General features: G+C 45.4%; 1 pseudogene; it reads left to right on the top strand.

Moving 5' to 3' along the window:
- Nucleotides 1-9,525, top strand: LOC135530445 (gastrula zinc finger protein XlCGF57.1-like; annotated as a pseudogene).
- The last annotated feature ends 14,993 nt before the right edge of the window (nt 9,526-24,518 follow it).

The raw sequence follows: 24,518 nt of genomic DNA, 5'->3' as shown, positions 1-24,518 counted from the left end.
CCACCTCGGTAGCTTACTAGCCACTAGAGCCGAAATATTGGAGCTCTTTAGAAGCCTTCAGAGGGTAGTGCGAACGGCTTGCTGGCGTTTATATGTGTTTTAAACACATTTATGTCGTCTAGCTGTTACCCCGTTTAATTTCATATTGACGTGGTTAGACATCTAGCTAGCTGGCTAAGTTAGCAATAAGACTAAGCTAGTCGCTGATGCTAGTAAGGTACCAAGCTAACACCCCATGACAGGAGGTCACGAAGTTAATAACTCTCCTCCTGTTAAAGAAGAGGGGGTCTGCTGGACGGAGAAAGACACTCGAGAAAGAAGAGGAGGCTGTCACAGTAATTACAAGTAGAGGGTGAGGATGTTACAATAAAAGAGGAAGAGGTTACAGTGAAAGAAGAGGAAGACGTTTTCAGAGTAAAGAGGAGGATGTTGGCTACCTTGAAAGAAGAAGAGGAGGAAGAGAAAGAGGAGGATGCAGTTTTTGGAATGAAGGAGGAAGGAGACATGACTGTTACAGTGAAAGAAGAGGAAGACGTTTTTGGAGTGAAGGAGAAAGAGGAGGAGGAGATTACTGTCACATTGGAGGACGAAGAAGAGAAGACTGGAGAACTGATTAACACCAGTAAATACAGTGAGTACTATCTTTATAAAACAGGGACATTGATCTGATTAACACCAGTAAATACAGTGAGTACTATCTAATAAAACAGGGACATTGATCTGATTAACACCAGTAAATACAGTGAGTACTGTCTTATAAAACAGGGACATTGATCTGATTAACACCAGTGTGATTTTACATTCTACACTTGGATATGTAGGAATTGGAAAAAGCTAACGTTAATGGTTCAAATGCTTAATTTAATTTTTAAACAACATTTTAAAACTTTGCTTAATACCTCTCTGTAGTGCTTTGCTCAGTCTCTATACTCGACATCACATGACAGCAAATTCATTATATATATTTTAAATATGATTATATATCAATGGTGTTATTATTAGCCCCTTCGTTTGTTGTTGTTGTAAGTTAGACAGACTGATCTGACTGAAATTGTCACGTTCGTCATATTGATGAGACCAAGGCGCAGCGTGATAAGCATACATTCTTCTTTTAATGAAGGAAAAACACTAAACGAACTAACAAAGAAAGAAAACGAACGTGAAGCTATATAACACGAGTGCTGACAGGCAACTACACATAGACAATAACAACCCAAAAAATAACCAAGGAATATGGCTACCTAAATATCGTTCCCAATCAGAGACAACCATAGACATATAATCACCAGACTAGCAAAACCCCTAGACAATACAAAACCACTAGACATACAAAACCACTAGACATACAAAACCACTAGACATACAAAACCACTAGACATACAAAACCACTAGACATACAAAACCACTAGACATACAAAACCACTAGACAATACAAAACCACTAGACAATACAAAACCACTAGACAATACAAAACCACTAGACAATACAAAACCACTAGACAATACAAAACCACTAGACAATACAAAAACTAAACAAACCACCCTTGTCATACCCTGACCTAACCAAATAATAAAGAAAACAAAGATAACTAAGGTCAGGGCGTGGCAGAAATATCTAATATATCATGTATTACAGTCAACTCTGATTTCAAATGATGAAGAGGACAGAATCAAGACAAGGAAGGATCATTTTGATCTGGAATGTTCTAAAATAAAAAAAGGCAGGAGAACAGGTTGGAATTGATATTGATATTAAACAGGTTGTAATTGATATTGATGGTAGAAGTGGAGATCAGTTGATGAATTGCCTAGCAGGGCTGCGGGACAGTGGAGATTAGGGATAATTCAAATGGAACTCTTAACAGCCATTACCCAGGGATCATCATGAAGAACTAACAGCCATTACCCAGGGATCATCATGAAGAACTAACAGCTATTACCCAGGGATCATCATGAAGAACTAACAGCCATTACCCAGGGATCATCATGAAGAACTAACAGCCATTACCCAGGGATCATCATGAAGAACTAACAGCCATTACCCAGGGATCATCATGAAGAACTAACAGCCATTACCCAGGGATCATGAAGAACTAACAGCTATTACCCAGGGATCATCATGAAGAACTAACAGCCATTACCCAGGGATCATCATGAAGAACTAACAGCCATTACCCAGGGATCATCATGAAGATCTAACAGCCATTACCCAGGGATCATCATGAAGATCTAACAGCCATTACCCAGGGATCATCATGAAGAACTAACAGCCATTACCCAGGGATCATGAAGAACTAACAGCTATTACCCAGGGATCATCATGAAGAACTAACAGCCATTACCCAGGGATCATCATGAAGATCTAACAGCCATTACCCAGGGATCATCATGAAGAACTAACAGCCATTACCCAGGGATCATCATGAAGAACTAACAGCCATTACCCAGGGATCATCATGTGCAAGTGCTTGTTAAGGAGTTCAGTTTCAATATTTTTTTAGGGGGGGTCGAGGTGAGGAGGAGGATTATTTAAGATGCTGTTTAAGATGTTTCTGATGTTTTTCGGAAGATGGGCGAGGCCTCTGTTGTCCTAGCTTCAGGGGGAAGCATGTCTCATCATTGGGGTGCCATGACAGAGAAGTGCTTGGACTGGGCAGAGCGGGATCCACACTCCCGTTAGGGTGGGAGGGCCAAGAGACTTTAGGTTGCAGAGCAGAGTGCTCCGGTTGGGGTGTAGGGTTTGAGCATAGCCTGAAAGTAGGGAGGGGCAGTTCCTCTTGCTGCTCTGTAGGCAAGTATTATTACCTGCGCTACTTCCTGTGTGAGGTAAGGTCGTAATCTACAGATGTTGTAGACCACGACCCTGCAGGAGTGAGTCACTGATTTGACGTTTGCAGAGAACGTCAGGGTGTTGTCAAAGGGTCACGCCAACGTTCTTTGCACTCTGGGAGGAAGACAGCGTGTCAACCGTGATGGAGAAAGAGCAGCTCTGACTTCTCGAGGTTGAGTTTGAGGTGGCCGACATCCAAGTTTCAGGCACACAGAGATACATGTCTTCATCTGGGTTTCAGAAGGGGGGAAGGAGAAAAGTAGTTGAGTTTCATCCTCATAGCAGTGATAGGAGAGACCATGTGAGGATATGACAGAGCTGAGTGACTTGGTGTATAGATCGAAGAAGAAAGGGCCTAGAACCAAGCCTTGGGGGACACCAGTAGCAAGAGTGCGTAGTGCAGACACAGATCCTCTGAACGTCACCTGGTATGAGTGGCCTGTCAGTTAGGATTCAAGAGTGTTTCAGAGCCTGAGACGCCCAGTCCTGAGAGAATAGAGAGGAGGATCTGATAGAGCCTGAAACACCCAGTCCTGAGAGGATGGGGAGGAGGATCTGATAGAGACTGAGACGCCCAATCCTGAGAGGACGGAGAGGAGGATCTGATGATTCATAGTGTTGAAAGCAGCAGATAGATCTAGGAGGATGAGAACAGAGAGAGAGAGAGAGTCAACTGCTTTGGTAGTCTCCAGGACACAGAGATGAGCAGTCTCGGTTGATTGACCCGCCTTGCCGTCTGACTGGTTAGAGTCAAAAGATCGTTCTCGGAGAGAGGATAACGAAAAAGTTGATCAGTGACAGAACGCTCAAGTGCTTTGGAAAGGAAAGAAAGAAGGGAAAGAAAGAAGGGATAGCTGTAGTTTTTTAACATCAGATGACTCGAGTTTTTGGTTTCTTGAGGAGGGGGAGCGACTAGGGCCATTTTGAAGGCAGAGGGGACGCGGCCAGTGGTCAGAGATGAGTTGAGGAGGGAAGTGAGGAATGGGAGAAGGTCTCCAGAGATGGTCAAGAGGAGGGAGGAGAGGATGGAGGAGGGAGGAGGGGACGCGGCCAGTGGTCAGGGATGAGTTGAGGAGGGAAGTGAGGAATGGGAGAAGGTCTCCAGAGATGGTCAGGAGGAGAGGAGAGAGGGGACGCGGCCAGTGGTCAGGGATGAGTTGAGGGAAGTGAGGAATGGGAGAAGGTCTCCAGAGATGGTCTGTAGAAGGGAGGAGGGGATGGGGTCAAGCGGGCAGGTTTTTGGGCAGCCAGACCTCACTAGTCGTAGGATTTAATCTGTAGAGAAAGGGGAGAAAGAGGTCAAGGCGTAGGGTAGTTCTGTGTGGATGAGACCAGTAAACTCAATAGGCTGAGTGGATGAGACCAGTAAACTCAATAGGCTGAGTGGATGAGACCAGTGGATGAGACCAGTGGATGAGACCAGTGGACTCAATAGGCTGAGTGGATGAGACCAGTGGACTCAATAGGCTGAGTGGATGAGACCAGTGGACTCAATAGGCTGAGTGGATGAGACCAGTAAACTCAATAGGCTGAGTGGAGGAGACCAGTAAACTCAATAGGCTGAGTGGATGAGACCAGTAAACTCAATAGGCTGAGTGGACGAGACCAGTAAACTCAATAGGCTGAGTGGACGAGACCAGTAAACTCAATAGGCTGAGTGGATGAGACCAGTAAACTCAATAGGCTGAGTGGACGAGACCAGTAAACTCAATAGGCTGAGTGGATGAGACCAGTGGACTCAATAGGCTGAGTGGATGAGACCAGTGGACTCAATAGGCTGAGTGGATGAGACCAGTAAACTCAATAGGCTGAGTGAATGAGACCAGTGGACTCAATAGGCTGAGTGGATGAGACCAGTAAACTCAATAGGCTGAGTGGATGAGACCAGTGGACTCAATAGGCTGAGTGGATGAGACCAGTAAACTCAATAGGCTGAGTGGATGAGACCAGTGGACTCAATAGGCTGAGTGGATGAGACCAGTGGACTCAATAGGCTGAGTGGATGAGACCAGTGGACTCAATAGGCTGAGTGGATGAGACCAGTAAACTCAATAGGCTGAGTGGATGAGACCAGTAAACTCAATAGGCTGAGTGGATGAGACCAGTGGACTCAATAGGCTGAGTGGATGAGACCAGTAAACTCAATAGGCTGAGTGGATGAGACCAGTGGACTCAATAGGCTGAGTGGATGAGACCAGTGGACTCAATAGGCTGAGTGGATGAGACCAGTGGACTCAATAGGCTGAGTGGATGAGACCAGTAAACTCAATAGGCTGAGTGGATGAGACCAGTAAACTCAATAGGCTGAGTGGATGAGACCAGTGGACTCAATAGGCTGAGTGGATGAGACCAGTAAACTCAATAGGCTGAGTGGATGAGACCAGTAAACTCAATAGGCTGAGTGGATGAGACCAGTAAACTCAATAGGCTGAGTGGATGAGACCAGTGGACTCAATAGGCTGAGTGGATGAGACCAGTAAACTCAATAGGCTGAGTGGATGAGACCAGTGGACTCAATAGGCTGAGTGGATGAGACCAGTAAACTCAATAGGCTGAGTGGATGAGACCAGTAAACTCAATAGGCTGAGTGGATGAGACCAGTAAACTCAATAGGCTGAGTGGATGAGATCAGTAAACTCAATAGGCTGAGTGGATGAGACCAGTAAACTCAATAGGCTGAGTGGATGAGACCAGTAAACTCAATAGGCTGAGTGGATGAGACCAGTGGACTCAATAGGCTGAGTGGATGAGACCAGTGGACTCAATAGGCTGAGTGGATGAGACCAGTAGACTCAATAGGCTGAGTGGATGAGACCAGTGGACTCAATAGGCTGAGTGGATGAGACCAGTAAACTCAATAGGCTGAGTGGATGAGACCAGTAAACTCAATAGGCTGAGTGGATGAGACCAGTAAACTCAATAGGCTGAGTGGATGAGACCAGTAAACTCAATAGGCTGTGGATGAGACCAGTAAACTCAATAGGCTGAGTGGATGAGACCAGTGGACTCAATAGGCTGAGTGGATGAGACCAGTGGACTCAATAGGCTGAGTGGATGAGACCAGTAAACTCAATAGGCTGAGTGGATGAGACCAGTGGACTCAATAGGCTGAGTGGATGAGACCAGTAAACTCAATAGGCTGAGTGGATGAGACCAGTGGACTCAATAGGCTGAGTGGATGAGACCAGTAAACTCAATAGGCTGAGTGGATGAGACCAGTAAACTCAATAGGCTGAGTGGATGAGACCAGTAAACTCAATAGGCTGAGTGGATGAGACCAGTAAACTCAATAGGCTGAGTGGATGAGACCAGTAAACTCAATAGGCTGAGTGGATGAGACCAGTGGACTCAATAGGCTGAGTGGATGAGACCAGTGGACTCAATAGGCTGAGTGGATGAGACCAGTAAACTCAATAGGCTGAGTGGATGAGACCAGTGGACTCAATAGGCTGAGTGGATGAGACCAGTGGACGAGACCAGTAAACTCAATAGGCTGAGTGGATGAGACCAGTGGACTCAATAGGCTGAGCGGATGAGTAGTGGATGTCGTCAAAGTGGTTGAGAGAGAGAGAGAGAGAGTTTGCGGTGGTGCATGACCATCTGGGTACGGTCTGAGTGGTTAGGGGTTGGAGGAAAGCGAGACCGAAAAGGAAACAAAGTTGTGATTAGAGACCTGGAGGGGGGATGCAGTGAGATTAGTAGGAGAACAGCCTCTAGTAAAGATGAGGTCCAGCATATTGCCTGTCTTGTGAAGTGGGAGGTGACTGGGAAAGTGGGAGGGGACTGGGAAAGTGGGAGGTGATTGGGAATGAGAGAGTTGGAAATAAATTACTTGAAGGCAGACGTCGGGAGGTTGAAGTCGCCAAGTACAAAGAGCGGTGAGCCATCGACAGGAAATTAGCTTATCAAGGTCTCAAGATCATTGAGGAACTCTCCAAGGGCACCTGGTAGATGACAATGTTAAGCTTGAGTGGAAAAGTGACAGCATGGAATTCAAATGTGGAGATGGACAGGTGAGGGAGAAAAGAGAAAATCTCCACTTAGGAGAAATGTGTAGCCCTGTACCACCACCGCGATGACCAGTAGCAGTGTTCTCTAGGGTCATCCATGTCTCCATCAGGGCCAAAATGTCAAGGGACTGTAGGGCAGCATATAGGCTAAGATTAACTCGGTGTTCTTGAACAGCAGATCCGCAGTTCCAAACAATACCAGAAATCCGGAATTCCACGCAGGGAACACTAAACCAGAGATCCGGAATTCCACGCAGGGAACACTAAACCAGAGATCTGGAATTCCACACAGGGAACACCAATCAACTACCGGCAATCAACAGAATCAATCAATCAACTACCGGCAATCAACAAAATCAATCAATCAACTACCGGCAATCAACAAAATCAATCAATCAACTACCGGCAATCAACAAAATCAATCAACTACCGGCAATCAACAAAATCAATCAATCAACTACCGGCAATCAACAGAATCAATCAATCAACTACCGGCAATCAACAGAATCCAAATGTACAGTTGAGACAATGTTGAGACAATCTAGTCCAGAGTAAACAGTTTTATGTTGAGACAATCTAGTCCAGAGTAAACAGTTTTATAATTTGGAGCTTTAATTTAGGTCTCTCTGTTTAACCAAATACTCTGTCTTTGGCAGGAGAGAGACCAGACTCTCACTCTGACAGCAGGAAGAGTCCTTCAGAGGAACCAGACCCAGAGACGCCCAAACCAGCGAGACGACACCCCTGCTCGCAGTGTAATAAGAGTTTTAAGTGGTTATGGAAGCTGAAAGAGCATGACAGAACACACACAGGAGAAAAGCCTTACCACTGCTCTCAGTGTGGAAAAGGTTTTACCAACTTAGGGAACCTAAAAAACATGCAAAATTACACACAGGAGAGAAGCCTTTCCAATGCTCCCAGTGTGGAAAGGGTTTTACACGGTTAGGGAACCTGAAGGACCATAAAAGAGTACACACAGGAGAGAAGCCTTTCCAATGCTCCCAGTGTGGAAATGGTTTTACTCAGTTAGGGAACCTGAAAAGGCATGAGAGAATGCACACAGGAGAGAGAACTTTCCAATGTTCCCAGTGTGGAAAGAGTTTCACACGGTTGTGGAGCCTGAAAGAACATAAAATAGTTCACACAGGAGAGAAGCCTTTCCAATGTTCCCAGTGTGGAAAGGGTTTTATTCTGTTAGGGAACTTGAAAAAGCATGAGCGAACACATACAGGAGAGAAGCCTTTCCAATGTTCCCAGTGTGGAAAGAGTTTTACACGGCTAGGGAGCCTGAAAGCTCATGAAAGCATACACACAGGGGAGACATCTTACCATTGCTCTCTGTGTGAAAAGAAATTTACCAAGTTAAAGAACCTAAAAAAACATATAAAATTACACACAGGAGAGAAACCTTTCCAATGCACCCAATGTGGAAAGAGTTTTACACGGTTAGGAAACCTGAAGGATCATAAAAGAATACACACAGGCGAGAAGCCTTTCCAATGTTCCCAGTGTGGAAAGAGTTTTACACGGTTAGGGAACCTGAAGGACCATCAAATAATGCACACAGGAGAGAAGCCTTTCCAATGTTCCCAGTGTGGAAGTGGTTTTACCCAGTTAGGGAACCTGAAAAGGCATGAGAGAATGCACACAGGAGAGAGAACTTTCCAATGTTCCCAGTGTGGAAAGAGTTTTGCACAGTTAGGGAGCCTGAAAGAACATAAAATAGTTCACACAGGAGAGAAGCCTTTCCAATGCTCCCAGTGTGGAAAGGTTTTTACCCTGTTAGGGAACTTGAAAAAGCATGAGAGAATACACACAGGAGAGAAGCTGTTCCAATGTTCCCAGTGTGGAAATAGTTTTAAAAGTTTAGGGAGCCTGAAGGAGCATGAAAGAACACACACAGGGGAGACATCTTACCATTGCTCTATGTGTGGAAAAGATTTTACCAAGTTAGGGAACCTAAAAAAACATATAAAATTACACACAGGAGAGAAACCTTTCCAATGCTCCCAATGTGGAAAGGGTTTTACACGGTTAGGGAATCTGAAGGACCATAAATTAATACACACAGGCGAGAAGCCTTTCCAATGTTCCCAGTGTGGAAAGGGTTTTACCCAGATAGGGAACCTGAAAAGGCATGAGAGAACCCACACAGTCTTAACAATGACCCCAGGAGTTGGAACCAGTTCAGAAAACAGAACAGAAAACCGCAAAAAAATGTGTTTTATTGAGGAACAGAAACAGAACCGGGAAAGAAAGTGATCTCTAGCGTACTGGAACAGAAGCATTATTTTAATAGTATGGTAACCGGTTAATAACGTTCTTTTAAAGTAACTGTCCTGTGAAAATCTAACTTTTTAAAGTTAATCCTTTCCGAGCTCATATCCAAATAATGTTGTTGACTCGTCCGATTCTAGTATTTGAGGCCAAAGCATAAATTACAGATGGAATTTAAAAATTACTATTTCCCAATAGAACATCTCCCTGAGGAGGATGAACTGGCCAATCAACGGTCTTGAGGACAATGAGCTGGCCAATCCACGGTCTACTCGTGTTATTTTTTTGTGACCAGTATACACCCACACCATTCTATTAGGAAGGCGTTCTTAATGTTTTGTCCACTCTGTGTTCCTCTGCATGATATATTGTTACACCTTGTAGGAGCAGTATAGACCTAGTCTGTTCATTATATTTGTTAATCTTATCTGTTTGTTTGACTGAATTAATTATATTTATTATTATTATTAATTATATATCAAATTAATAAGACGTATCTCTTATCTCTGATAAGCAGGAAAGTGCTAAGAATAGATATATATATATTAATTTGTTAATTATTAATATATGTAGCCTTAGAAATAAGGTTCATGAAATCAATAACTTGTTAACATCGGATAACGTTCATATACTGGCCACCTCTGAAACTCACTTAGATATTTCCTTTGATACAGCAGGAGCAATACAGGTATATAACATCTACAGAAAAGACAGGAATGCCAATGGGGGAGGTGTTGCTGTATATAATGGGGGAGGTGTTGCTGTTTACAATGGGGGAGGTGTTGCTGTTTACAATGGGGGAGGTGTTGCTGTTTACAATGGGGGAGGTGTTGCTGTTTACAATGGGGGAGGTGTTGCTGTTTACAATGGGGGAGGTGTTGCTGTATATAATGGGGGAGGTGTTGCTGTTTACAATGGGGGAGGTGTTGCTGTTTACAATGGGGGAGGTGTTGCTGTATACAATGGGGGAGGTGTTGCTGTTTACAATGGGGGAGGTGTTGCTGTTTACAATGGGGGAGGTGTTGCTGTTTACAATGGGGGAGGTGTTGCTGTTTACAATGGGGGAGGTGTTGCTGTTTACAATGGGGGAGGTGTTGCTGTATACAATGGGGGAGGTGTTGCTGTATACAATGGGGGAGGTGTTGCTGTATGTTCAGAGCCATATTCCTGCTTAGAGAAGATCTCACATTAAATACTGTTGAAGTAATATGACTAGAGTTTAATCTGTTTAGAGAAGATCTCACATTAAATACTGTTGAATTGCTGCTGTTGCAAGTTCACCTGCCTCATATAAAGCCTCTTTTGCTAAAGGTCTATATGGGATATATATAGATATATAGATATATAGATATATACGGCTATAGGCCTCCAAGTGCTGAAGGTCTATATGGGATATATATGGGATATATATGGATATATAGATATATATATATACGGCTATAGTCCACCAAGTGCTAAAGGTCTATATGGATATATATTGAAATATACACGGCTATAGGCCACTGAGTTCTAAAGGTCTATATGGATATATAGATATATATATACAGCTATAGGCCACTGAGTTCTAAAGGTCTATATGGGATATATATGAGATATATATACGGCTATAGGCCACTGAGTGCTAAAGGTCTATATGGGATATATATAGATATATAGATACGTCTATAGGCCACCAAGTGCTAAAGGTCTTTATGGGATATATATAGATATATAGATACGTCTATAGGCCACCAAGTGCTAAAGGTCTATATGGGATATATATGGATATATAGATATATAGATACGGCTATAGTCCACCAAGTGCTAAAGGTCTATATGGGATATATATGGATATATTGTCATGTCTTATTATGTCTGTTCCTGTCCTTTCTCTTCACTCTGTCTCTCTCTGCTGGTCTTATTAGGTTACCTTCTCTTTCTCTCCTTCTCCAGCTGTTCCTCATCTCCCCTAACTAGCTCGTTCACCCTTTCCCCACCTGTTCCCTTTTTTCCCTCTGATTAGGTCTCTATTTCTCTCTCTGTTCCTGCTACTTTCGGTGTCAGATTCTCGTTTGTGTTTCTCATGCCAGAAGCAAGCTATCGTCTCGTTTGCTTCCTCCTAGTCCTATCCTGTCGGAGTCTGCCTGGCAGGTGCATCCTGTACACTACTAACTATCTTTTGTTTGCACCGTGTCCAGTTCATCATATGCTACGTGTGATCAGCTACCACCGTTCCTCTGTGACCCGCACCGACCCAGAGCGACCTGCAGCCTGTCGCCGCTACCCAGCTATTCATCAGAGGGACTTTATGTTTCATTTGTCGCCCTCTCTGCGGGTATTCTATTGTGCCATTGACAACGTCGGAAGAGGATCTATGCCATTCCTGTTTTTTCATTAAAAGAACTCTGTTTCTGTTAAACCGCTTTTGGGTCTTCACTCAAGTACATAACAGAAGAATCTGACCAAGAATGGACCCAGCGGCTCCGGACCCTTTTCACTCCGCCGTCGAGATCCAGGGAGCGATGCTAGGCAGACACGAGGAGGAATTGTCTGCTGCTCGACATGCCGTTGAGACCCTGGCCGCCCAAGTCTCCGACCTCACAAGACAGGTTCACCAACTCCACCTCGATCCACCGCCCACTTCCAGGGTTTCCGAGTCTCCGGAGCCCAGGATCAATAACCTGCCGTGTTACTCTGGGGAGCCCACTGAGTGCCGCTCATTCCTCACTCAGTGTGATGTGGTGTTTTCTCTCCAGCCCAACACTTACTCCAGGAGCACAGCTCGCATCGCCTACGTCATTTCTCTCCTTTCCGGACGGGCGCGTGAGTGGGGCACGGCAATCTGGGAGGCGAGGGCTGAGTGTATTAACCAGTATCAGGACTTTAAGGAGGAGATGATACGGGTTTTTGACCGTTCTGTTTTTGGGGAAGAGGCTTCCAGGGCCCTGTCTTCCCTATGTCAGGGGAATCGATCCATAACGGATTATTCTATTGAGTTTCGCACTCTCGCTGCCTCTAGTGACTGGAACGAGCCGGCTTTGCTCGCTCGTTTTCTGGAGGGTCTCCTCGCCGAGGTTAAGGATGAGATTCTCTCCCGGGAGGTTCCTTCCAGCCTGGACTCCTTAATAGCTCTCGCTATTCGCATAGAGCGACGGTTTGATCTTCGTCGCCGAGCTCGTGGAAAGGAGCTCGCGTTTTCCGTTGCCCCCATCTCCGCATCACTGCCACCTGCCGCATCACTGCCACCCTCCTCCGCCGGCTCGGATGCTGAGCCTATGCAGCTGGGGGGTATCCGCATCTCGGCCAAAGAGAAGGAACGGAGAATCACCAACCGCCTCTGTCTCTACTGCGGCTCCGCTGGTCATTTTGTCACCTCATGCCCAGTAAAAGCCAGAGCTCATCAGTAAGAGGAGGGCTACTGGTGAGCGCAACTACTCAGGTCTCTCCTTCAAGATCCTGCACTACCTTTCCGGTCCATCTCCGCTGGACCGGTTCATCTGCTTCCTGCAGTGCCTTGATAGACTCTGGGGCGGAGGGCTGTTTTATGGACGAGACCTGGGCTCGGGAACATGACATTCCTCTCAGACAGTTAAGGGATCCCACGGCCTTGTTCGCTTTAGATGGTAGTTCTCTCCCCAAGATTCAGCGTGAAACGCTGCCTTTAACCCTCACTGTCTCTGGTAATCATAGCGAAACCATTTCTTTTTTAATTTTTCGTTCACCTTTTACACCTGTTGTTTTGGGTCATCCCTGGCTAGTTCGCCATAACCCTTCTATTAATTGGTCTAGTAATACTATCCTATCCTGGAATGTTTCTTGTCATGTGACCTGTTTAATGTCTGCTATCCCTCCTGTTTCCTCTGTCTCTTCTTCACAGGAGGAGCCTGGTGATTTGACAGGGGTGCCGGAGGAGTATCACGATCTGCGCACGGTGTTCAGTCGTTCCAAGGCCACTTCTCTCCCTCCACACCGGTCGTATGACTGTAGTATTGATCTCCTTCCGGGAACTACTCCCCCCCCCGGGGTAGATTATACTCTCTGTCGGCTCCCGAACGTAAGGCTCTCGAGGATTATTTGTCTGTATCGCTCGACGCCGGTACCATAGTCTCCTCCTCCTCTCCCGCCGGAGCGAGGTTTTTTTTTGTTCAGAAGAAGGACGGGTCCCTGCGCCCATGCGTGGATTATCGAGGGCTGAATGACATAACAGTTAAGAATCGTTATCCGCTTCCTCTTATGTCTTCAGCCTTCGAGATCCTGCAGGGAGCCAGGTTTTTCACCAAATTGGACCTTCGTAACGCCTACCATCTCGTGCGCATCAGGGAGGGGGACGAGTGGAAGACGGCGTTTAACACTCCGTTAGGGCACTTTGAATACCGGGTTCTTCCTTTCGGCCTCGTTAACGCTCCAGCTGTCTTTCAGGCACTAGTTAACGACGTCCTGAGAGACATGCTGAACATTTTTGTTTTCGTTTACATGGACGATATCCTGATTTTTTCACCGTCTCTCCCGATTCATGTTCAGCACGTGCGGCCGCGTCCTCCAGCGCCTTTTAGAGAACTGTCTTTATGTGAAGGCTGAGAAGTGCACTTTTCATGCCCCCTCTGTCCCTTTTCTCGGTTCCGTTATTTCCGCTGAGGGCATTAAGATGGATCCCGCTAAGGTCCAGGCTGTCATTGATTGGCCCGTTCCTAAGTCACGCGTCGAGCTGCAGCGCTTTCTTGGCTTCGCGAATTTCTATCGTCGTTTCATCCGTAATTTCGGTCAGGTGGCAGCTCCCCTCACAGCCCTTACTTCTGTTAAGACGTGCTTTAAGTGGTCCGTTTCCGCCCAGGGAGCTTTTGATCTTCTCAAGAATCGTTTTACATCCGCACCTATTCTTGTTACACCTGACATCTCTAGACAGTTTGTTGTTGAGGTTGACGCGTCAGAGGTGGGCGTGGGAGCCATTCTTTCTCAGCGCTCCCTCTCTGACGGCAAGGTCCATCCTTGCGCGTTTTTTTCTCATCGCTTATCGCCGTCGGAACGTAACTATGATGTTGGTAATCGCGAACTGCTCGCCATCCGCTTAGCCCTAGGCGAATGGCGACAGTGGTTGGAGGGGGCGACCGTTCCTTTTGTCGTTTGGACTGACCATAGGAACCTTGAGTACATCCGTTCAGCCAAACGACTTAATGCGCGTCAGGCTCATTGGGCTCTGTTTTTCGCTCGTTTCGAGTTCGTTATTTCTTATCGTCCGGGCTCTAAGAACACCAAGCCTGATGCTTTATCTCGTCTCTTCAGTTCTTCTGAGGTCTCCACCGACCCCGAGGGGATTCTCCCTGAGGGGCGTGTTGTCGGGTTGACTGTCTGGGGAATTGAGAGGCAGGTAAAGCAAGCACTCACTCACACTCCGTCGCCGCGAGCTTGTCCTAGGAACCTTCTGTTCGTTCCCGTTCCTACTCGTCTGGCCGTTCTTCAGTGGGCCCACTCTGCCAAGTTAGCCGGCCACCCCGGCGTTCGGGGTACGCTCGCTTCCATTCGCCAGCGTTTCTGGTGGCCCACTCGGGAACGTGACACGCGTCGATTTGTCGCTGCTTGTTCGGTCTGCGCGCAGACTAAATCTGGGAACTCTCCTCCTGCCGGCCGTCTCAGACCGCTTCCCATTCCCTCTCGACCGTGGTCTCACATCGCTTTAGATTTTATCACCGGACTGCCTTCATCAGCGGGGAAGACAGTTATTCTTACGGTTGTCGATAGATTCTCTAATGCGGCTCATTTCATTCCTCTCGCTAAGCTCCCTTCTGCTAAGGAGACGGCTCAGATCATTATCGAGAATGTTTTCCGAATTCATGGCCTTCCGTCAGACGTCGTTTCGGACAGAGGCCCGCAGTTCACGTCTCAATTTTGGAGGGAGTTTTGCCGTTTGATTGGGGCTTCCGTCAGTCTCTCGTCCGGCTTCCATCCCCAGTCTAACGGTCAAGCCGAACGGGCCAATCAGACTGTTGGTCGCATCTTACGCAGTCTTTCTTTTCGTAACCCTGCGTCTTGGTCAGAACAGCTCCCCTGGGCAGAGTACGCCCACAACTCGCTTCCTTCGTCTGCTACCGGTCTATCTCCTTTTCAGAGTAGCCTCGGGTACCAACCACCGCTGTTCTCTTCTCAGCTCGCCGAGTCCTGCGTCCCCTCCGCTCAGGCTTTTGTCCAGCGTTGCGAGCGCACCTGGAAGGGGGTCAGGTCGGCACTTTGCCGTTATAGGGCGCAGACTGTGAGGGCCGCTAATAAGCGTAGAACCAAGAGTCCTAGATATTGTTGCGGTCAGAGAGTATGGCTCTCCACTCAGAACCTTCCCCTTAAGACAGCTTCTCGCAAGTTGACCCCGCGGTTCATTGGTCCGTTCCGTATTTCTCAAGTCATTAATCCTGTCGCAGTGCAACTTCTTCTCCCGCGATATCTTCGTCGCGTTCACCCGGTCTTCCATGTCTCCTGTGTTAAGCCCGTTCTTCGCGCCCCCGCTCCCCCCCCCCCATCCTTGTCGAGGGCGCACCTATCTACAGGGTTCGTAAGATTTTGGACATGCGTCCTCGGGGCCGTGGTCATCAGTACCTAGTGGATTGGGAGGGGTACGGTCCTGAGGAGAGGAGTTGGGTTCCCTCTCGGGACGTGCTGGACCGTTCGCTGATCGATGATTTCCTCCGTTGCCGCCAGGTTTCCTCCTCAAGTGCGCCAGGAGGCGCTCGGTGAGTGGGGGGGGGACTGTCATGTCTTATTATGTCTGTTCCTGTCCTTTCTCTTCACTCTGTCTTTCTCTGCTGGTCTTATTAGGTTACCTTCTCTTTCTCTCCTTCCCCAGCTGTTCCTCATCTCCCCTAACTAGCTCGTTCACCCTTTCCCCACCTGTTCCCTTTTTTCCCTCTGATTAGGTCTCTATTTCTCTCTCTGTTCCTGCTACTTTCGGTGTCAGATTCTCGTTTGTGTTTCTCATGCCAGAAGCAAGCTATCGTCTCGTTTGCTTCCTCCTAGTCCTATCCTGTCGGAGTCTGCCTGGCAGGTGCATCCTGTACACTACTAACTATCTTTTGTTTGCACCGTGTCCAGTTCATCATATGCTACGTGTGATCAGCTACCACCGTTCCTCTGTGACCCGCACCAACCCAGAGCGACCTGCAGCCTGTCGCCGCTACCCAGCTATTCATCAGAGGGACTTTATGTTTCATTTGTCGCCCTCTCTGCGGGTATTCTATTGTGCCATTGACAACGTCGGAAGAGGATCTATGCCATTCCTGTTTTTTCATTAAAAGAACTCTGTTTCTGTTAAACCGCTTTTGGGTCTTCACTCAAGTACATAACATATATAGATATATAGATACGGCTATAGTCCACCAAGTGCTAAAGGTCTATATGGGATATTGTTCGTGGAATTCTAAATTCCTCTGTATTGTTTCCCAATCAGAATTAAATACTCTATCAATGCATTTAAGGGTTTGTAAGACCCTATATATATTTTATAAGAATGGACAGAGCCCCGGTCTTAAAAGTCAGGTAACAGCGTTTAATTCAAGAGCGTACTGGTATATACACATTTTTCCACAGGTTATAAACTGAAAATAACATCAGCGTTTTCTAAATGTTCTATCTCTTCATGACACCGGTAGAGAGGCCCTATAGTTCTCGAGCCTTCCCTCCTTGCCTGTAGCCAAGGTCAGTCCGTGTAGATAGCATTCTAGACAGTCTAGAGATAGTCCGTCCCTGCCATCTGGAAATAGTTCATCCATTTCTACCAAGGCACTGTTCTAAACTCCTGACTATATTATATACAATTGGGAATGGGAGCAAGAGAGAAAATGTATATGTACAGTACATAATAGCATTTGGACTAGTCAGTCCTGATTGAAATGTATACATAATTAGTCATCATTGATAAAAATTCCCTTAACAGATATATTGATATATATACGGCTATAGGCCACCAAGTGCTAAAGGTCTATATGGATATATAGATATATATATATACAGCTATAGGCCACCAAGTGCTTAAGGTCTATATGGGATATATATGTATATATAGATATATATATATATATATATATACGGCTATAGGCCACTGAGTGCTAAAGGTCTATATGGGATATATATATATATATATATATATATATATATATATATATATATATATATATATATATACAGCTATAGGCCACTGAATGCTAAAGGTCTATATGGAATATATAGATATACAGTGGGGCAAAAAAAGTATTTAGTCAGCCACCAATTGTGCAAGTTCTCCAACTTAAAAATATGAGAGAGGCCTGTAATTTTGTAAGGTAAGGTATGTAAGGCCTGTAAGGTACACTTCAACTATGACAGACAAAATGCTAAAAAACTCATCCAGAAAATCACATTGTAGGATTTTTAATGAATTTATTTGCAAATTATGGTGGGAAATAAGTATTTGGTCACCTACAAACAAGCAAGATTGCTGGCTCACACAGACCTGTAACTTCTTCTTTAAGAGGGTCCTCTGTCCTCCACTCATTACCTGTATTCATGGCACCTGTTTGAACTTGTTATCAGTATAAAAGACACCGGTCCACAACCTCAAACAGTCACACTCCAAACTCCACTATGGCCAAGACCAAAGAGCTGTCAAAGGACACCAGAAACAAAATTGTAGACCTGCACCAGGCTGGGAAGACTGAATCTGCAATAGGTAAGCAGCTTGGTTTGAAGAAATCAACTGTGGAAGCAATTATTAGGAAATGGAAGACATACAAGACCACTGATAATCTCCCTTGATCTGGGGCTCCTCGCAAGATCTCACTCCGTGGGGTCAAAATGATCACAAGAACGGTGAGCAAAAATCCTAAAACCACACGGGGGGACCTAGTGAATGACCTGCAGAGAGCTGGGACCAAAGTAACAAAGCCTACTACCAGTAACACACTACGCCGCCAGGGACTCAAATCCTGCAGTGCCAGACGTGTCCCCCTGCTTAAACCAGTACATGTCCAGGCCCGTCTGAAGTTTGCTAGAGAGCATTTGGATGATCCAGAAGAAGATTGGGAGAATGTCATATGGTCAGATGAAACCAAAATATAACTTTTTGGTAAAAACGCAACTCGTCGTGTTTGGAGGACAAAGAATGCTGAGTTGCATCCAAAGAACACCATACCTACTGTGAAGCATGGGAGTGGAAACATCAAGCTTTGAGGCTGTTTTTCTTCAAAGGCACCAGGACGACTGATCCGTGTAAAGGAAAGAATGAATGGAGCCATGTATCGTGAGATTTGAGTGAAAACCTCCTTCCATCAGCAAGGGCATTGGATGAAACGTGGCTGGGTCTTTCAGCATGACAATGATCCCAAACACACCACCCGGGCAATGAAGGAGTGGCTTCGTAAGAAGCATTTCAAGGTCCTGGAGTGGCCTAGCCAGTCTCCAGATCTCAACCCCATAGAAAATCTTTGGAGGGAGTTGAAAGTCTGTGTTGCCCAGTAACAGCCACAAAACATAATTGCTCTAGAGGAGATCTGCATGGAGGAATGGGCCAAAATACCAGCAACAGTGTGTGAAAACCTTGTGAAGACTTACAGAAAACGTTTGACCTCTGTCATTGCCAACAAAGGGTATAAAAAAAGTATTGAGATAAACTTTTGTTATTGACCAAATACTTATTTTCCACCATAATTTGCAAATAAATTTGTTAAAAATCCTACAATGTGATTTTCTGGATTTTTTTTTCTCATTTGGTCTGTCATAGTTGAAGTGTACCTATGATGAAAATTTAAGGCCTCTCTCATCTTTTTAAGTGGGAGAACTTGCACAATTGGTGGCTGACTAAATACTTTTTTTGACCCACTGTATATATACTCCTGCGTTGTCTTGGCTCTGCGTTTAGGTCATTGTCCTGTTGGAAGGTGAACCTTCGCCTCCAGTCTGAGGTCCTGAGTTCTCTGGAGCAGGTTTTCATCAAGGATCTCTCTGTACTTTGCTTCGTTCATCTTTCCCTCGATCCTGACAAGTATCCTAGTCCCTGCCGCTGAAAAACATCCCAACAGCATGATGCTGCCACCACCATGCTTCACCGTAGGGATGGTGCCAGGTTTCCTCAAGATGTGAAGCTTAGCATTCAGGCCAAAGAGTTGGTTTCATCAGACCAGAGAATCTTATTTTTCATGGTCTGAGAATCCTTTAGTTTCTTTTGGCAAACTTCAAGTGGGCTGTCATGTGCCTTTTACTGAGGAGTGGCTTTTGTCTGGCCACTCTACCAAAAACGCCCTGATTGGTGGAGTGCTGCAGAGATGATTGTACTTCTGGAAGGTTCTCCTGTCTCCACAGAGGAACTCTGGAGCTCTGTCAGAGTGACCTTCGGGGTCTTGGTCACCTCCCTGACCAAGGCCCTTCTCCCCCGATTTCTCAGTTTGGCCGAGCGGCCATCTCTAGGAAGAGTCTTGGTTTGTTCCAAACTTCTTCCCTTTAAGAATGACAGGGACCGACCATCAGTGCTACAAAAATGTTTTGGCACCCTTCCCCAGATCCTCAACAAAATCCTGTCTCTGAGCTCTACGGACAATTCCTTGGACCTCATGGCTTGGTTTTTGCTCTGACATGCACTGTCAACTGTGGGACCTTATATAGACAGGTGTGTGTCTTACCAGTCCACTCCTTTGCATGGCCTGATGCCCCTAATCTGGGTAACAGTCTCTTTAGATAACAGTCCACTCCTTGTCATTACCAAAGAGACTGGCCTTTCACCGATCTCAACTATGAGAGTATACGTGCCTACATACAGATTGTAACATGTAATAATCAACTAACAACTGATAAGTCAATTCCGCAATAGAGTGAATATTGGAAGAACAGACTGTTACAGAAGGTTGGGTGAAAGCTTGGATGTAGCTACAACACAGACTGTTATTAAAGATTGAGTGACAGCTATGATGTAGTTACAACACAGACTGTTTTGGAAGGTTGAGTGAAAGCCAGGATGTAGCTACAACAGACTGTTATTTAAGAAAGGTTGAGTGAAAGCTAGGATGTAGCTACAACAGACTGCTATGGAAGGTTGAGTGGAAGCTTGGATGTAGCTACAACACAGAATGTTATGGAAGGTTGAGTGGAAGCTAGGATGTAGCTACAACAGACTGCTATGGAAGGTTGAGTGGAAGCTTGGATGTAGCTACAACACAGAATGTTATGGAAGGTTGAGTGGAAGCTAGGATGTAGCTGCAACACAGAATGTTATGGAAGGTTGAGTGAAAGCTAGGATGTAGCTACAACACAGACTGTTATGGAAGGTTGAGTGGAAGCTAGGATGTAGCTACAACACAGACTGTTATGGAAGGTTGAGTGGAAGCTAGGATGTAGCTACCTGTAGAATGACTAGCTAGTGTCGTCCAGGGGACGGATTGGAATGGAAAGTAATAGGTTGGATATTGTGATGGCATGCTGCTAAATTGCTTAATTGTTTAGTTGGTTAGTTCAGCATTGTAATTTGTTGATATTGCTACATAACTATCTAATGAACTAAGTGTAGCTAGCTATATGGTTACAGCATCTAGCTAAACTAGCTAGCTAGATTACATTCAAGTTGGCTCCATTTTGGCTAGCTAACTCTGTCTCACTAACCTTAGCTAGCTAGATCGCTGTTTAAGATGCTAACCAGACAGGCCATATTTTCTTTTCTAGCTAACCTAGGTAGGTTGAGTTAAATGTTATAGAATGTAGCTACAACACAGACTGCTATGGAAGGTTGAGTTAAAAGCTATAGCATGTAGTTACAACACAAACCTCTGTGGAAGGTTGCATTAAAAGCTATAGCATGTAGCTACAACACAGACCTCTATGGAAGGTTGCATTAAAAGCTATAGCATGTAGCTACAACACAGACTGCTATGGAAGGTTGAGTTAATGCTAGCATGTAGCTACAACACAGACTGCTATGGAAGGTTGAGTTAATGCTAGCATGTAGCTACACAACAGACTGCTATGGAAGATTGAGTTAAAAGCTATTGAATGTGTAGCTACAACAGACTGCTATGGAAGGTTGAGTGAAATCTAGGATGTAGCTACAACACAGAATGTTATGGAAGGTTGAGTGAAATCTAGGATGTAGCTACCACACAGACTGTTATGGAAGGTTGAGTGGAAGCTAGGATGTAGCTACAACACAGACTGTTATGGAAGGTTGAGTGGAAGCTAGGATGTAGCTACCTGTAGAATGACTAGCTAGTGTCGTCCAGGGGACGGAATGGAATGGAAAGTAAGAGGTTGGATATTGTGATGGCATGCTGTTAAAATTGCTTAATTGTTTAGTTGGTTGGTTCAGCGTAACTGTAGCTCGCTATATGGTAACAGCAGCTAGCTAAACTACATTCAATTTGGCTCCATTGTGGCTATTTAACTCTCTTACTAACACTAGCTAGCTAGCTGTTTTAGATGCTAACCAGACGGGCCATCTTTTCTTTTCTAGCTAAACTAGGTAGCTAGCTATTTAGTGTTTGTGTGGCCCAGTGTATTTCCCAGCCCATTCTTGTGACCAGCGTCCTCTGGAATCAGCCATGGGTATACATATCACTGGGACATTGTTATTACATTATCATTAACAGAGCAGCAGGTAGCCTAGTGGTTAGAGCAGCTAGCCTAGTGGTTAGAGCAGGTAGCCTCGTGGTTAGAGTAGGTAGCCTTGTGGTTAGAGCAGGTAGCCTAGTGGTTAGAGCAGGTAGCCTAGCGGTTAGAGCAGGTAGCCTAGCGGTTAGAGCAGGTAGCCTAGCGGTTAGAGCAGGTAGCCTAGCGGTTAGAGCAGGTAGCCTAGCGGTTAGAGCAGGTAGCCTAGCGGTTAGAGCAGGTAGCCTAGCGGTTAGAGCAGGTAGCCTAGCGGTTAGAGCAGGTAGCCTAGCGGTTAGAGCAGGTAGCCTAGCGGTTAGAGCAGGTAGCCTAGCGGTTAGAGCAGGTAGCCTAGCGGTTAGAGCAGGTAGACTAGCGGTTAGAAAATTGGACTGGTAAACCCGAAAGGTTGGATATTGTGATGGCATGTCGTTCTAACGTTAGCTAATCTCCCTAGAAAGGCCAAAACATAGGAAGAAACCTAGAGAGGAACCAGGCTCTGAGGGGTGGCTAGGAATAACTCCCTAGAAAGTCTGGAACCTGGAAGAAACCTTGAGAGGAACCAGGCTCTGAGGGGTGGCGAGGAAAAACTCCCTAGAAAGTCTGGAACCTAGGAAGAAACCTTGAGAGGAACCAGGCTCTGAGGGGTGAGAGGAACCCGGCTCGGAGGGGTGGCTAGGAAAAACTCCCTAGAAAGTCTGGAACCTAGGAAGAAACCTTGAGAGGAACCAGGCTCTGAGGGGTGAGAGGAACCCGGCTCGGAGGGGTGGCTAGGAAAAACTCCCTAGAAAGTCTGGAACCTAGGAAGAAACCTTGAGAGGAACCAGGCTCTGAGGGGTGGCTAGGAAAAACTCCCTAGAAAGTCTGGAACCTAGGAAGAAACCTTGAGAGGAACCAGGCTCTGAGGGGTGAGAGGAACCCGGCTCTGAGGGGTGGCTAGGAAAAACTCCCTAGAAAGTCTGGAACCTCGGAAGAAACCTTGAGAGGAACCAGGCTCTGAGGGGTGGCTAGGAAAAACTCCCTAGAAAGTCTGGAACCTAGGAAGAAACCTTGAGAGGAACCAGGCTCTGAGGGGTGAGAGGAACCCGGCTCTGAGGGGTGGCCAGTCCACTTCTGGCCGAGCCGGGTGGAGATTATAACAGAACGTGGCCAAGATGTTCAAATGTTCATAAATGACCAGCATTGTCCGATAATAATAATCACAGTCGTTGTCGAGGGTGTAACAGGTCAGCACCTCAGGAGTAAATGTCAGTTGGCTTTTCATAGCCGGATTAACTGACTTGACAAGTTAAATAAAGGTTTTTAAAAAAACTACAAAAAACAGACATTACAGAATGTTTGCTGTTCCTGCATCGACTGACCACATCCGATATTATTGTGTGTGAACCTCGATTATCGTCTTTCAAGTGAAATCAACCGTGTCTTTCCAACCTCCAATAACAGACGTTTGTTTCTCCTGTGGAAAAATGGCCGTCATGTCGAACTCAGGGGGGGGGGGGATTTTCCTTCTTTGAAGCCACCTGTTCTTATGATGTCATCCTCACATTTTTTTTTCACCTTTAGTTAACCAGGTAGGCAAGGTGAGAACAAGATCTCATTTACAATTGCGACCTGGCCAAGATAAAGCAAAGCAGTTTGACACATACAACGACACAGAGTTACACATGGAGTAAAACAAACATACAGTCAATAATACAGTATAAACAAGTCTATATACGATGTGAGCAAATGAGGTGAGATAAGGGAGGTAAAGGCAAAAAAAGGCCATGGTGGCAAAGTAAATACAATATAGCAAGTAAAACACTGGAATGGTAGATTTGCAATGGAAGAATGTGCAAAGTAGAAATAAAAATAATGGGGTGCAAAGGAGCAAAATAAATAAATAAAATAAATACAGTAGGGAAAGAGGTAGGGAAAGAGGTAGTTGTTTGGGTTAAATTATAGGTGGGCTATGTACAGGTGCAATAATCTGTGAGCTGCTCTGATAGTTGGTGCTTAAAGCTAGTGAGGGAGATAAGTGTTTCCAGTTTCAGAGATTTTTGTAGTTCGTTCCAGTCATTGGCAGCAGAGAACTGGAAGGAGAGGCGGCCAAAGAAAGAATTGGTTTTGGGGTTAACCAGAGAGATATACCTGCTGGAGCGCGTGCTACAGGTGGGTGATGCTATGGTGACCAGCGAGCTGAGATAAGGGGGGACTTTACCTAGCAGGGTCTTGTAGATGACATGGAGCCAGTGGGTTTGGCGACGAGTATGAAGCGAGGGCCAGCCAACGAGAGCGTACAGGTCGCAGTGGTGGGTCGTATATGGGGCTTTGGTGACAAAACCGATTGCACTGTGATAGACATCAGATGGCAGCGTATTAATTTGCTGCTACACAGATTACAGACACACAATCAGTCTGTTCATTCAGATGGAACATCTAAAGGTTTTGTACTGAATAATCAGATGTGATCAAATCAACATTTTATTGGGTCACATGTGCAGGATATAGGTTGAAGGCTAAAACGGTGTCGTGAAATGTTTACTCACGGGCTCTTCTTAACAGTACACCTCCACTATGTGCCGTGATGTGTAAACCTGTCTATTAATTGATAATGTAATTACAATGTCTCATTGATGTGTAAACCTGTCTGTTAATTGATAATGTAATTACAATGTCTCAGTGATGTGTAAACCTGTCTATTAATTGATAATGTAATTACAATGTCTTAGTGATGTGTAAACCTGTCTGTTAATTGATAATGTAATTACAATGTCTTAGTGATGTGTAAACCTGTCTGTTAATTGATAATGTAATTACAATGTCTCAGTGATGTGTAAACCTGTCTATTAATTGATAATG

The sequence above is a fragment of the Oncorhynchus masou genome, chromosome 5 (genome assembly GCF_036934945.1).
Source record: "Oncorhynchus masou masou isolate Uvic2021 chromosome 5, UVic_Omas_1.1, whole genome shotgun sequence".
Lineage (NCBI taxonomy): Eukaryota > Metazoa > Chordata > Actinopteri > Salmoniformes > Salmonidae > Oncorhynchus > Oncorhynchus masou.
Note: the sequence above shows the minus strand (reverse complement) of the source record. Positions and strands in the feature narration are given on the sequence as shown.